At 45.3% G+C, this 11651-nt stretch overlaps 1 long non-coding RNA gene across 1 annotated transcript in view; it reads right to left on the bottom strand.

Annotated features, from left to right (window-relative positions):
* Positions 1-8001: 8001 nt before the first annotated feature.
* Positions 8002-11651, bottom strand: part of LOC112543569 (uncharacterized) — a 155931-nt gene continuing 152281 nt past the window's right edge. The window contains exon 4 of the long non-coding RNA XR_012906915.2: positions 8002-11303. This is a non-coding gene — a long non-coding RNA (uncharacterized LOC112543569). The remainder of the gene's footprint in view (positions 11304-11651) is intronic.

The following is an 11651-nucleotide window of genomic DNA, read 5'->3' as shown; positions in this document are numbered from 1 at the left end:
TTATTGATAATGTGTTGGACAGGTTTAAGTTGGGGGTTGTAGGTGATGACAAGTGGTGTTCTATTGTTGGTTTTCTTGGGTCTGTCTTGAAGTAGATGGTTTCTAGGTATTTGTCTGGCTCTTTCAATTTGCATTCTTATGAGCACTCCTTGTTCCAACAGGGAGGAGATTACAGGCGCTATGCCCTCCTCCGCTTCCTGGGACAAGGGGTACTGAGACACTCGAGGGTAAGGCCAGCCGTGTTTATACCTGATCCATACAGGCTCTGCTGTTAACAGTTTCCCAACTTCATTGGAGTGAGAAGCCCACAAAGACGTTGATACCTGGTCCAGTTCCACACTCTCCAGTTTGGAGTCTGGGTCTATACCTTGTCCGTCTGTTGTTAACATCATGAGGAAATTTGGTGCCTGATTATGGGGTATATCAACAAAGACCCCTTCAGGGGAACAATAAATTGTAGCATTCAATTTACACAGCAGATCTCTACCCATCAAGTTTACAGGCGTACTGGGGGATAACAGAAAGGCATGTTCCTCTGTCAAAGGCCCAATGGTTAAGGAACACGGTTCACTCATTGCATGGGGTATAGTTACTCCCCCACCCCCACAGCATTTACTATTTCTCCAGTTCCGGCCAGACTGGGAGCTTGTGGAAAGAGAGGCACCAGTATCAAGTAGAAATTCATGTTTGTTTCCATTAACGGAAAATGAAACTAAGGCATCAGGTGTAGCAGAAAGAGAGACAGAAGGCAACAGAGAGCATTGCAATGTTTTATCAGTAACCTCTGGGCATAGTCAGAATGGATTACTCCTTTGTCGGTCCTCTGGAGGGTAGTCTCTGTTGGGTGCACCTGCTGGAAAGGGGTTAGTATTGGGCCACCTCTGTCCTTGTGATGATGGTCCGGACTGTCTGTTGGGGCTCTGGTTAAATCTAGTTTATCGTCTTTTACGGCATTCATTTTTCCAATGGCCAAACCCACCACAGTAATTACACACATCATTAGGTTGGGGGCCACGCCGGGGTCTGTTTGGGCCTTCCCTCTGACCTTTTGGTTGCCCGTGGCCTTGTAAATCTTGTGTTTGTAGTGCCATTAGGGTATTTTTAAGTTCCTTTTTCTTTTGTTTTTCTATTTGCAAGTTGTCAAAGAACTGAGTTGCAGCTTCCAAAATTTTCTCAGTAGTTTCCATTTTCCATCCAGTCATATTATTAATAATCTTGTCCCCAATTTCTGGTCTTAAATTATGCACAAAAGTAGTTACTACCATAGTGTGCATATTGGCATCATTTGGGTTAAAGGTGCTATACTTCCTCATGGCTGCAAAGAGTCTTGCCTGAAAATCAATAGGGCTTTCATCTGGCTTCTGTTTGCAGTTATATACTTTAGACCAGTGGTCTCCAACCTTTTTACACCCAAGATCACTTTTTAAGTCTCAGAACAGGCAAAGATCTACTGCCCCGCCCCTTCCTTGAAGCCCCGCCTACATTACATGAGGAAATCTAATGTAAACGTACTGCGCAGATGCGCAGTTCAGAGAGGGCTCAAGAGCTACTCTTAAAGCCCCTGAGATCTACCGGTAGCTCGCGATCTACTGGTTGGTGACCACGGCTTTAGACCAATCAGTTTGCACTGGAACCATTTCAGTAATTGCATTTAGGAGACCTGTACGGTCATTTGCTAGCCGTTCTGCAGCAGTAGCAGGAATTCCTGGCAAATCTTGGGGCCATTGCTCACCCGGATTGGCAGGAGTATCCCCAGGGCCTCGCCTTGCTTGGGTGTAAAGAGCTTGCTTCTCATGGGGTTCTATTATTCCCGAGAGTAGCATGTCAATGTCTCTGTGGGTAGGCTGATAAACTTCAAAAATCTGGCGCAACTCCCTTTGCAAGCCCACAGGATCCTCTCTTATTTTTGGGAGAGTAAGTCTAAAATTCATGATGTTATTAGGTGTCCAGGGGACGTGGATAAGTGCTAGGGCGCCCCCTGCTGGATTAGGAAATTGTCTTAGTGGGAAAAGATTAATATTCTCTTTAAACAGTCCAGGAAAACTTTTAGGTCCAACTTCAATAATCACATCCTTATGTACTTCATTACTTATAGTCACTGAGTTATTTTCGGGATCTATTTTAGTTATAACAAACCCCAGGTCCTTTAAGTCTTTTGCCAATGTCCGCTGCAGCATTTTTGAGGAGATTTCTGACTGCTTTAGAATTACTGGACTCTGAGTATGCTCACAATCCGAAGTTTTATTGGCCAGGTTGACATTCCCCACTGCCCCTGCAGAGGTGTGAGTATGTGGGGATTCAAATTGGACTGGTGCAGCTGAATGATCGGTAAGCAATATTTGCTGATGCTGGGGCAGGTTGTTGGGAAGGGGAGCCGGGAAATTGGGGACCCACAGGTCCAATAGATCTTCAGGTGGGTCTAGCAGCGGAGCTGGTGGTTTCGAGATGGATGGGTAGATTCCGCTGGGCGCGCTTGGTGTAGGAACGTACGGAGGTGGACAAACTTTAGAGGAGTCAGATTTCTCCTTTATTTCTGCCAATTGTTTTTTCAGTTTTTCATTTGAGTCCTTTAGGCTAGCCATTATGGATTTATCTCTTAATTTAGAGGCCTGATCATCCCAGAGGTGCCAATAATTCATCTGGGAGGAGTGACTGGACTCTGACACCCTTTAAATAATTTAATTTCTTTAATTGAAAGGTACCTTGAACTGGGAATTGTAATTCTGATTCTACAAAAGTATATTCATTCCACGCGTGTGTGAGCTTTGCCAGCCTCCTGAGCTTAAGACCTGCTGGCAATTTCCCTGGCTGACTATAAATCTGCAGCATTTTACCCAATGGGGTTTTTTGATCTATTTTAGATCCTTTATTCCCCATAATCCCTGTCCTATTACCTATAAAACAGTTCCAATCCGGCACTAACCTGCCTTCCTCTCAGCTTCAAGCCTGAGCTGACCCTGTTTCAGTGTCTTCCCACAGTCCCCTTTTGAACAAACTTATTCAAAACAAAACAAAAAAAAGAAAGAAAGAAAAAGAAAAGAGAAAGACTTACAGTTGCTTGGGAAGGATGTTTTTAACGTAGGGTGGACGCTTACCACCAGTGAAAGCAGCTGTTCAGGACAAGGAGGGAGGAACAGAACAGTGAGATTTTTTAACATGGATCTCTTACCAATTTGTATGGTGCCTTTCTGTTCAGTCTCTCCAGTCCGGCTCGTCACAATCACCTGGTGTCCCGATCCATCCCACTTCTGACACCATAAATGACGGAGAATTTAATCCGAGGGTTCAGATGGGGGCCCCAAACCCCTACCAAATCAATTCCAGACACCGTTCTTTAGCAACCAGCTTTATTCAGGAATGCATTCCAGGGCAGAAACTTTGCAGAAACTTTTTTTTCTCCTGAGTATCCTGGAGGTTTTTGCCCTGGAATGCATTCCTGAATAAAGCTGGTTGCTAAAGAAGGGTGGCGATGGCATCCTGTGATTGCTGTCACAGTTGTAGAATTGCTTTGCAACCTGGATGAAGAACCATGTACCTGAATTCCCGTTGTGCCCATTTTTTTCAGGCTATGAGTTTAAGCAAGGGTTTGCCTCTTGGATTTTAAATTTTAATCCCCAAAGATTGAAGGCTCCAATTTGCATTTCCAGTATCTAAACAGAAGACTAGAGTTACTTTACTCCTGTTGTGCAGGTCACTGAACCATACACCTTCTAAAGTGTTCACCATGATTGATGAAGGCACAACGTACTTAGTGCTTGACATATCCCTTCAGAGCCCACTGGTGGGGCTAGACATCTAGAGACTGAAAGATTTTCTTCCTCTATATTGAGTTGTAATATTTTCCAATAAAGCATTTTTGCAGGGTCTATAATAGCTTGAATTTTCAGCATCACTGTGTCCCAATGCTGCTCATTTGGGGATATGTTTACCACAACTCTTTGGAGAACATACCTGGTTTTGTGTTTACAGTATCAGAGCCTAACACAAATTAACACTCTCTGCATATATTGTATCCGTTTGCACCTCTGTCCAAGTTGGTGACAGCTTTGCCCATGTTACTAAGCAGGTAGGAAATCAATTTGTTTCAATTTACAGAAAAATTTAGGGCCAGATTTTCGTTCAGCATAACTAATTGAGCCTCTGTTTTTCACTACACAGTTATTTGTTGACACATTTAGTGTTACTCTAGCACCTAATTTATATGGAGATCTACCATCTCATAGAGCTGGAAGGGACCTTGAAAGGTCACTGAGTCCACTCCCCTGCCCTCACACCAGGACCAAGTATCATCCCTGACAGATTTACCCCAGATCTCTAAATGATTGAACTGGCAACCTGGAGTTTAGCAGGCCAATGCTCAAACCACTGAGCTATCCCTCCCTATATGGTATGTAGTCACAAACAAAAAGTCATTACCAATCTAAGGCTTTGGCTACACTGCCAATTGAACAAAACTTTTGTTGTTCACAAGAGCTTAAAAAAAACCCTCTCCCCCCAAAAACAAAAAGTTGTCGGCAAGAGACCTCTCCTATCAACAACAGAAACTTCACTAGTAAAGGGGGGAAGTATTTTATTAGAAAAAGTGTGGACAAACAGCAGTCACGCTGCCAGACATTTAGCAAGACAGCTGAGTCGACACAGCCATGTCACTAAAAGCTGTGTAGTGTAGAACTCATGTCATTAGAATGCTCATGTGAACTAATATGCCGTGGCAAATTCTTGAAGACAGAAAAGTGTATTCATTATCACAGATACCATGGTGAACAGTGCCTTAGAAGTACCTAACATAGAGACACTTTGTTTTTAAATTTTTCTCAGCTATATTTTTTTTCTGCTGTCACACTTGTTCATTTCAATGATTAAAGTTTCTCTTACAAATGATCATCTGTGCTGTTCCCTGAGTGAGCCAGTAGGCGGTGAAACTGCATCATGCATCCAGCTTCCTCTCCATAGAAACTGAGTCACTTAGATGTGAGCGGCTACCTCTATTCTGTTTTCTCCTGCCCCAATCCTGCCACCAGGCTAGATAAGTTAATTTAAATATTCATAAAGCCATGGATCAGGCTTCAACAGGAAATACCTGAATGCCAAAGGAACCTGTATCAATTTGCACTGATTCTAATTTCAGGATACAATCATGCAGATACCTACTAAGAGAAATTCTCAGTGAGTTTCCATGTTAGTTTCTCTGAGTAAGGACTGCAGGATCAGGCCCAATAAAATGCACATTAGGAGAAATTTACTTAATGTATAATAAATGCTCTTATTTTGGGGAGACCAAGATCCCCATAGGTCCAAATTTTCCTTGCCCAACTTCTTCTATTGGTACATAGGGTGTGAATGACAGCATAAAAACTGTGGTTATATTACATGGGCTAACACAGGACTAGCTGTCAAGAACACATGGGAGTAGGGAATGTGCTGTGGAGAGAGGTAAAGAGGTGCTGCAGGGAGCAGCGGGTCCAGATTCTGCAGTGCCATGAGGGCAGCTTGCAAAAACTGCAGGAGGTATGCACCATGAGGTCCAGGAGTTGGAGACAGCTTGACAGCAGGTCCAGCTCCATGGCAGGAGTGCTGTGGTGTCTGCAAGGGCAACTAGAGCAGGTAGTGAAAAGGCTTTGCTGTCCCTCAAGGAGGAAGGCAAAGGAGAGGAGCCTGAGTCACGACTGTTAAGGAGGGTTCCTTTAATCACGAGCCTCAGCAGCAGCTCTAGGAAGTGACTGATGCCCTGCTTGAAGTGCTTCCAGGGGGCCTTAAATGCGAGTGAGGCTCCAATCAGTGTAGATGCTTTATTTCGAAATAAGCTATTTTGGAGTTTTTATTCTGAAATAACGCTGCCGTGTAGACATACCCTCACACTGTCTGTATTGAGAGGACTAGCAGATTCCATTTGAAACATCTTTACTGATGACTCCCCGCAGGACTCCTTCTTTTGCTGTACTTTAAGTTTTGGCGCATACTTACCACGTCATTAAAAGCTGATGCAATTCCCATTTTGGGTAAAGCAGAAGATACTCACTATTTATATAATTCAAATATATCTCTGTACTGAGATTTGACTTTGGTTGTAACTCATAACCAGCTATAAAGCTCTATTCTCCCCAAGTCCCACACAGTTAGCATCACTGTGATTTTTTTACACTGCCTTCAGTGGGGCAGGACTGGATCCTTATTCACAAGAGTAATCTTTAGTCATGCAAATGATCCTACTGGACTAACACAACTACTCAGACTAGTATGGATTTGCAGGATTACACTACTCAATTATTTGTTCTCATTTAAAGCCACACAATCAAAATGGTCAGTCTCTTCTAATTTCTAACAAAAAGAAAGTGCAATTTCTCTTTTAAAAAGGGATTCCTGGTTCTAAAAAAACCTGTCACCTTTCCCAGGGTATGTCTACACTACCATCCTAGTTCGAACTAGGAGGGTAATGTAGGCATACCGCACTTGCAAATGAAGCCCGGGATTTGAATTTCCTGGGCTTCATTTGCATAAACTAGGTGCAGCCATTTTTAAATCCCTGCTCGTTCGAACCCCGTGCCGCGCGGCTACACGCGCACGGACTAGATAGTTCGGACTAGGCTTCCTAGTCCGAACTACCGTTACTCCTCATTCCACGAGGAGTAACGGTAGTTCGGACTAGGAAGCCTAGTCTGAACTACCTAGTCCATGCCGCGTGTAGCCGCGCGGCACGGGGTTCGAACGAGCAGGGATTTAAAAATGGCGGCGCCCAGTTTATGCAAATGAAGCCCGGGAAATTCAAATCCCGGGCTTCATTTGCAAGTGCGGTATGCCTACATTACCCTCCTAGTTCGAACTAGTGGGGTAGTGTAGACATACCCCCAATGAGGTCTACAATACAGGTCAAATGCCAGCTGCATGGCTGCCAAAAAACAGAACGGCAAACCCAGGAGGCAGCGAAGGGTAGGACATGTGTATATTTTGCTAGCTGGAGTGCTCACAGAAAACAACCAGGTGAGCAGAGTGGAAGCCAAGCTCATGCCCTGTACTCGTAAATTTAAAACAAAGTCCCTTATTTTTAGGCTTGCCAGCCTTGATAGTGCCCACAGTTCTTCAAGATTCCAGAGTTGGGACTCTTCTTTCCCTAAATTAAGCTAACAAGCATCAGCTTTGAATTTACACAGCACACTTGCTAATAAAGTCTAATGACAGTGTGCTGGGGTGCAGTCACAGAACAAACCCCCTTGGGATTGTTTCCCCATGTGCTGATTTTGCAACTGATACTTGCCTTCTTGCACTCTGGGGCTCCCCAATACCCTGGCCTGCTGGGCAAGATTCTTTGGTCTATGGGCGTTGGGTATGTCAGGTGGGTATAGCCCCGCCCATACTCTGCCCCTAGAATACCTGTTGTAGGCATTTTGGGGGCAGAATGTTGTTGCCCCTAGCATATGCCCTCCCTCTGCTGGAGAGGCAGGGCAGTGCAGCACACCCTCCTCCCTCCCCCAGTGCTCCAGGGATGGGAAGACTGGAGCCATGATGTGCAGCACAGCCTGCCCTGCCTCCTGTCTCCCCTGAGGCTGTGCTGGGCCCCGTGGTGCAGTGCACCTTCTTCCGGGGCTGGGGGGGAGCACATGCACAGCATGCTGCCCCGCCTTCTGGGGGGCGGGGAAGGGGTGGGGCCTAGCACAAGGGGCAAGGCTGGAGGTGGGGTGGCAGCTTGTTTCTCCCTGCCCTGCCTTCACTGACCACCCATGCTCTGGTCTCCATCAGACAAGGCATAGATTTGGGGTTACCACCCCCCAGAAGAGCAATGCAGGTATTGAACCACTTTAATTCTGGGAGAATACAGATCTAGGGCTCAGCACCCAGGAAACCAACTCTCAAAAGGGATCAAATCCACAAATAAATCCATTTTCTCTTTGTAAAAGTTTTACACAAAGAAAGCTCATAAGGATGTTTGCCTTCTTCCTCAATGAAAGAGAGATATGCACACTGGTCATTCTCCCCAGGTAACAGTTACTTACACGGGGCCTGATAGTAAACAAAAGTGTTTTTATTAAGTACAAAGAGTAAGATTTAAGTGGCTGCAAGTGAAAAGAGACAGATCAAAGTAAGTTACTAAGTGAAAAGAAAATGCATAAATAGTGTCTCTTGCCCTAAAGAGCTGTTCTTGTTCTAGGCATAAACTTCAGGTAAGAGACAACTTCTTTTATTTGACCTGTTTTCCCCAGCCCTCTTTGGAGTGTGTCACATCTGCCAAAGACAAAAGGCTGTTAACTTCCCCTTGCTTAAACAGTCTTTTCCCAGGGAGGAATTATTTGTTCTATACTCCCCCTTCCATGGGAAACTATCTGGGTCAAAATAGAATCCCAGGACCAAGTAGTATAGTCACATGTCTTACTAGTTCAATCACCTTTGGACTTACAGGACAAACAAGGCTATTTACACGTCATTGAGTTGATCAAGTCGTTAAGGCTTTGGAGGGCATCAGTAATGGCTCTCAGTAGCACATTTCAAACTATAAACTGCCTCATACTTCATATTTCTAACTTTACATACAAGATATACAGATCTAGCAGATTGTAACATTAAAATTGATAAGTTACATAAGGTATTTTGTTTAAAGCATCTTAGAGTTATGTATATTTATATTCATAAGCCAAACTTCATAAAGCATGGAGGAGACTGTCACGCATAATATACAGATTTAACAGGTGTGTTAATGCTGACAGGAAGGATTCTGCCAAGGTCAATGATTCACAGACATTTAGCAGGGAAATAATGCACGATGAGACATCAAACTCCAACCTTAGAGCTTGTAATGCAACATGTTTACAGCCACGTTTGCAGTGTGGAGGTTGTAATCATTCTCCTGCAAGATGCTGAATGTTTCTGGTGAGACACGGTGCTCTCACCTCCCATTAAAGTTAATAGGAGTGTTTGCGTGAGAAAGTTATTCATACCTGATGTTTTTAATATTGGATCATAAGCCAGGAGTAGAAACTGCGTTAAGCCAAATCCAGAGAGGTGCTAGTCACCCATGATACCTACTGGGCCAGATCTTTACTCGGCTTTTACTTGAGAGTTGTGTGTGAGCAAGCATCGAGTGAAAACCAAGACCCCGGGATCCGATTTCAGTGGGAACTTCAGGTAGTTCAGCATCTCTCAGGCTGTGTCCAGGGAGCCAACAGCCCAGAGGGGACAGGGATTCAGGTGAAAACGGCAGAACTGAGTGCAGCAGGCTCTCAACACCACATGAACTGTGGTTCCCCCAGCACTGCTTGGAACACACCATGCAGCACCCATGCCTCCCCAGGCAACCCTAAGAGCTGCCCAGAGTGTGTCGTGTGGTGTTTTGGTGGTGATTTAAAGAGCACACGGTGCCATCACTGCTTTTGAATCACTGGGCCCCGGGGCAGCTGCCCCTTTTGGCCTGGCTATGGCCGATGTTAGTGTCCACAAGACAAGACAATTCATTTGTTTTGCAGTAGTGTCTAGGAGCCCCAGTCATGGACCAGAATGTCATTGTGCTACGCACTGCACAAGCACAGATCAGTATAAAAGCCCTACATAGCTTACAATCAGAGATGGACAATAGGTGGATATAGACAGCCTGGTGAGTACAAGGAAACAGTGAGAAGTTATTGATCAGCATGATAGCCAGTGGTCTCAGCACACCAACAGCCTAACCACTGGCAAGCTTATTGGAGGCAACCCGGCAAACGAGTTTTTTGGGGAGTAGGGGCAGATATAGGGCAGGGCGAGCGGGGTGGCCGCCCTGGGCCCCGCATTTCAAGAAGCCCCGCGCATGCGCTGTATCAAAGGGGGAGCCCCGCGAAATTGTGCTGTCCTGGGCCCAGCAAAATCGTCATCTGCCCCTGTTGGGGATGGATCTGAAGGTAGGGAATGAGATAGTTTTGGGGATGTTTATAGGGACTGTCTCCCAGCTGTAAGGTGCCACACAGGGAAAGCAGGACGGTGCTTGTTTGAAAATGTAGTAACTGGGTGTTGAAAGCTGGTGTCATAAGGGCCCTATTGGAGAAGAGTGTCAACAGCTCAATAGCGACTGTGAGTTGTCACGGAGGATGGGGATAGGCTGCCTATAAAGAGCCTTGACAGGGAAGACGAGACAGGAGCTGACAGTGTTTCAGACAGTGTTTGGATTAATCATGCCTGAAGGATTTTAAAGAGAACTGCTATTCCGAGTTGCTTCAGACCCAGGCGGGATCTTTCAAGTGCAGGCCTTGATTTTGTTACAATCTCACAGGGACTATGAACTCTGCACTTCTCCACCTCAAATTCCTCTCATTCCAGAGCTGCAGGAATGTAATGACTTCTATCCTGATAAACATCTCTCCTGGTTTGTTCTTACTCTGTATTGAATTGACAGAAAAAAAACCCTACACAGTAAGCCACACAGGGTACGTCTACACAGCAGCTGAACACCCATGGATGACTTGGGTCAGCTACCTTGGGTTCACAGGGCTGAAAAATGCTGTGGAGATGTTGGGGCTTGGGCGGGAGCCCAGGGTCTGGGACTCTGCATGGGGGAAGGTCTCAGTATAACCCAGGATCCATCCCTAGCATCTACCCAGCAATTTTTATCTCTGCAGACAGAGCCTGAGTAAGCGAATCCCCAGTTTCTTCTCAGATTCACTCCACATCAGCACCTGCTCTTACCCTTTTCTTCCCTGCTCTGTTCACCCCCTTCCCTTTTCTTTTCATTTAGCTGATCCTCTCCTAAGCCTCTCCCTACTCCTCTTACAAAAAAGTCCTAGAGTTATCATGCTATTGGCTGCCACACAGCCATCATGCTGCAGCCATCACCACATTATTTACTCTGATTGTCTGTTCTCCCTCTTCCCCTCCCCTGTATCTTTGTTGCCTGTTTAGACTGTAAGCATCTACGTCTCTGTATTTGGATAGTGCCTCGTCCAATGGGGACCTAATTTTCACTTGGCACATTGTCTATATGATTGTGAGTAATATGTCCTGTTCACAATAAACAGTGAAACATTTGAAGAAATTGCACCTGGAACATCTTGAGCACTCAGTATCTATATAATATCTTGCATTACACACAGCCACTGTCCAGACTGTTTTACCAACACTACTTGCAACACTTGAATACAAATTTTCTTTAGCTCATACCCAGCTGAACCAGCACTGTCCGTAATGGTTTCTGATCAGGAAGCCATGAGCACTACAGCTGTACTCATTCTGCCAGTCCTCCTGCCCATTCCTGACTCAGTCAAGCAATACTCAGTTCTTCCAAAGGCTGAGAAGAGGAAGTCCCGTCTGTTTTCTCCTTCCCTCTTTCACAGGTCGTCTTTAGATAGCTGAATCAAAAGTAAAGTTTTGGGGATCAATTCTCCATTGCTTCCTCACTCTGTCTGTTACATTGATCTAGTGGTACAGAGAAGCCAGAAAGGCAGAAACAGTCCCCAAAGAAATACCCCTGGTTCTTGACTTAAACAATACCCTGATCACAGAACGCAGTTAGGACCTGGGTGTCTTTTCTTAATGTCAAACACATTGGCCTGATTTTGATCTTGCTCACAGAACTGTAAATAAGTGTGACGGGGCTCCCCCGCCCCGCCCCTTCCCCACTGCCAGACAAATACTGGTCGGCTGCCGCGGCAGGGTGGCTTGTCCGTGTGCAGCCTGCTCCTACGCCACTCGGACGT

The sequence above is a fragment of the Pelodiscus sinensis genome, chromosome 13, assembly GCF_052426305.1.
Source record: "Pelodiscus sinensis isolate ZL-2025 chromosome 13, ASM5242630v1, whole genome shotgun sequence".
Taxonomy (NCBI): Eukaryota; Metazoa; Chordata; order Testudines; family Trionychidae; genus Pelodiscus; species Pelodiscus sinensis.
Note: the sequence above shows the minus strand (reverse complement) of the source record. Positions and strands in the feature narration are given on the sequence as shown.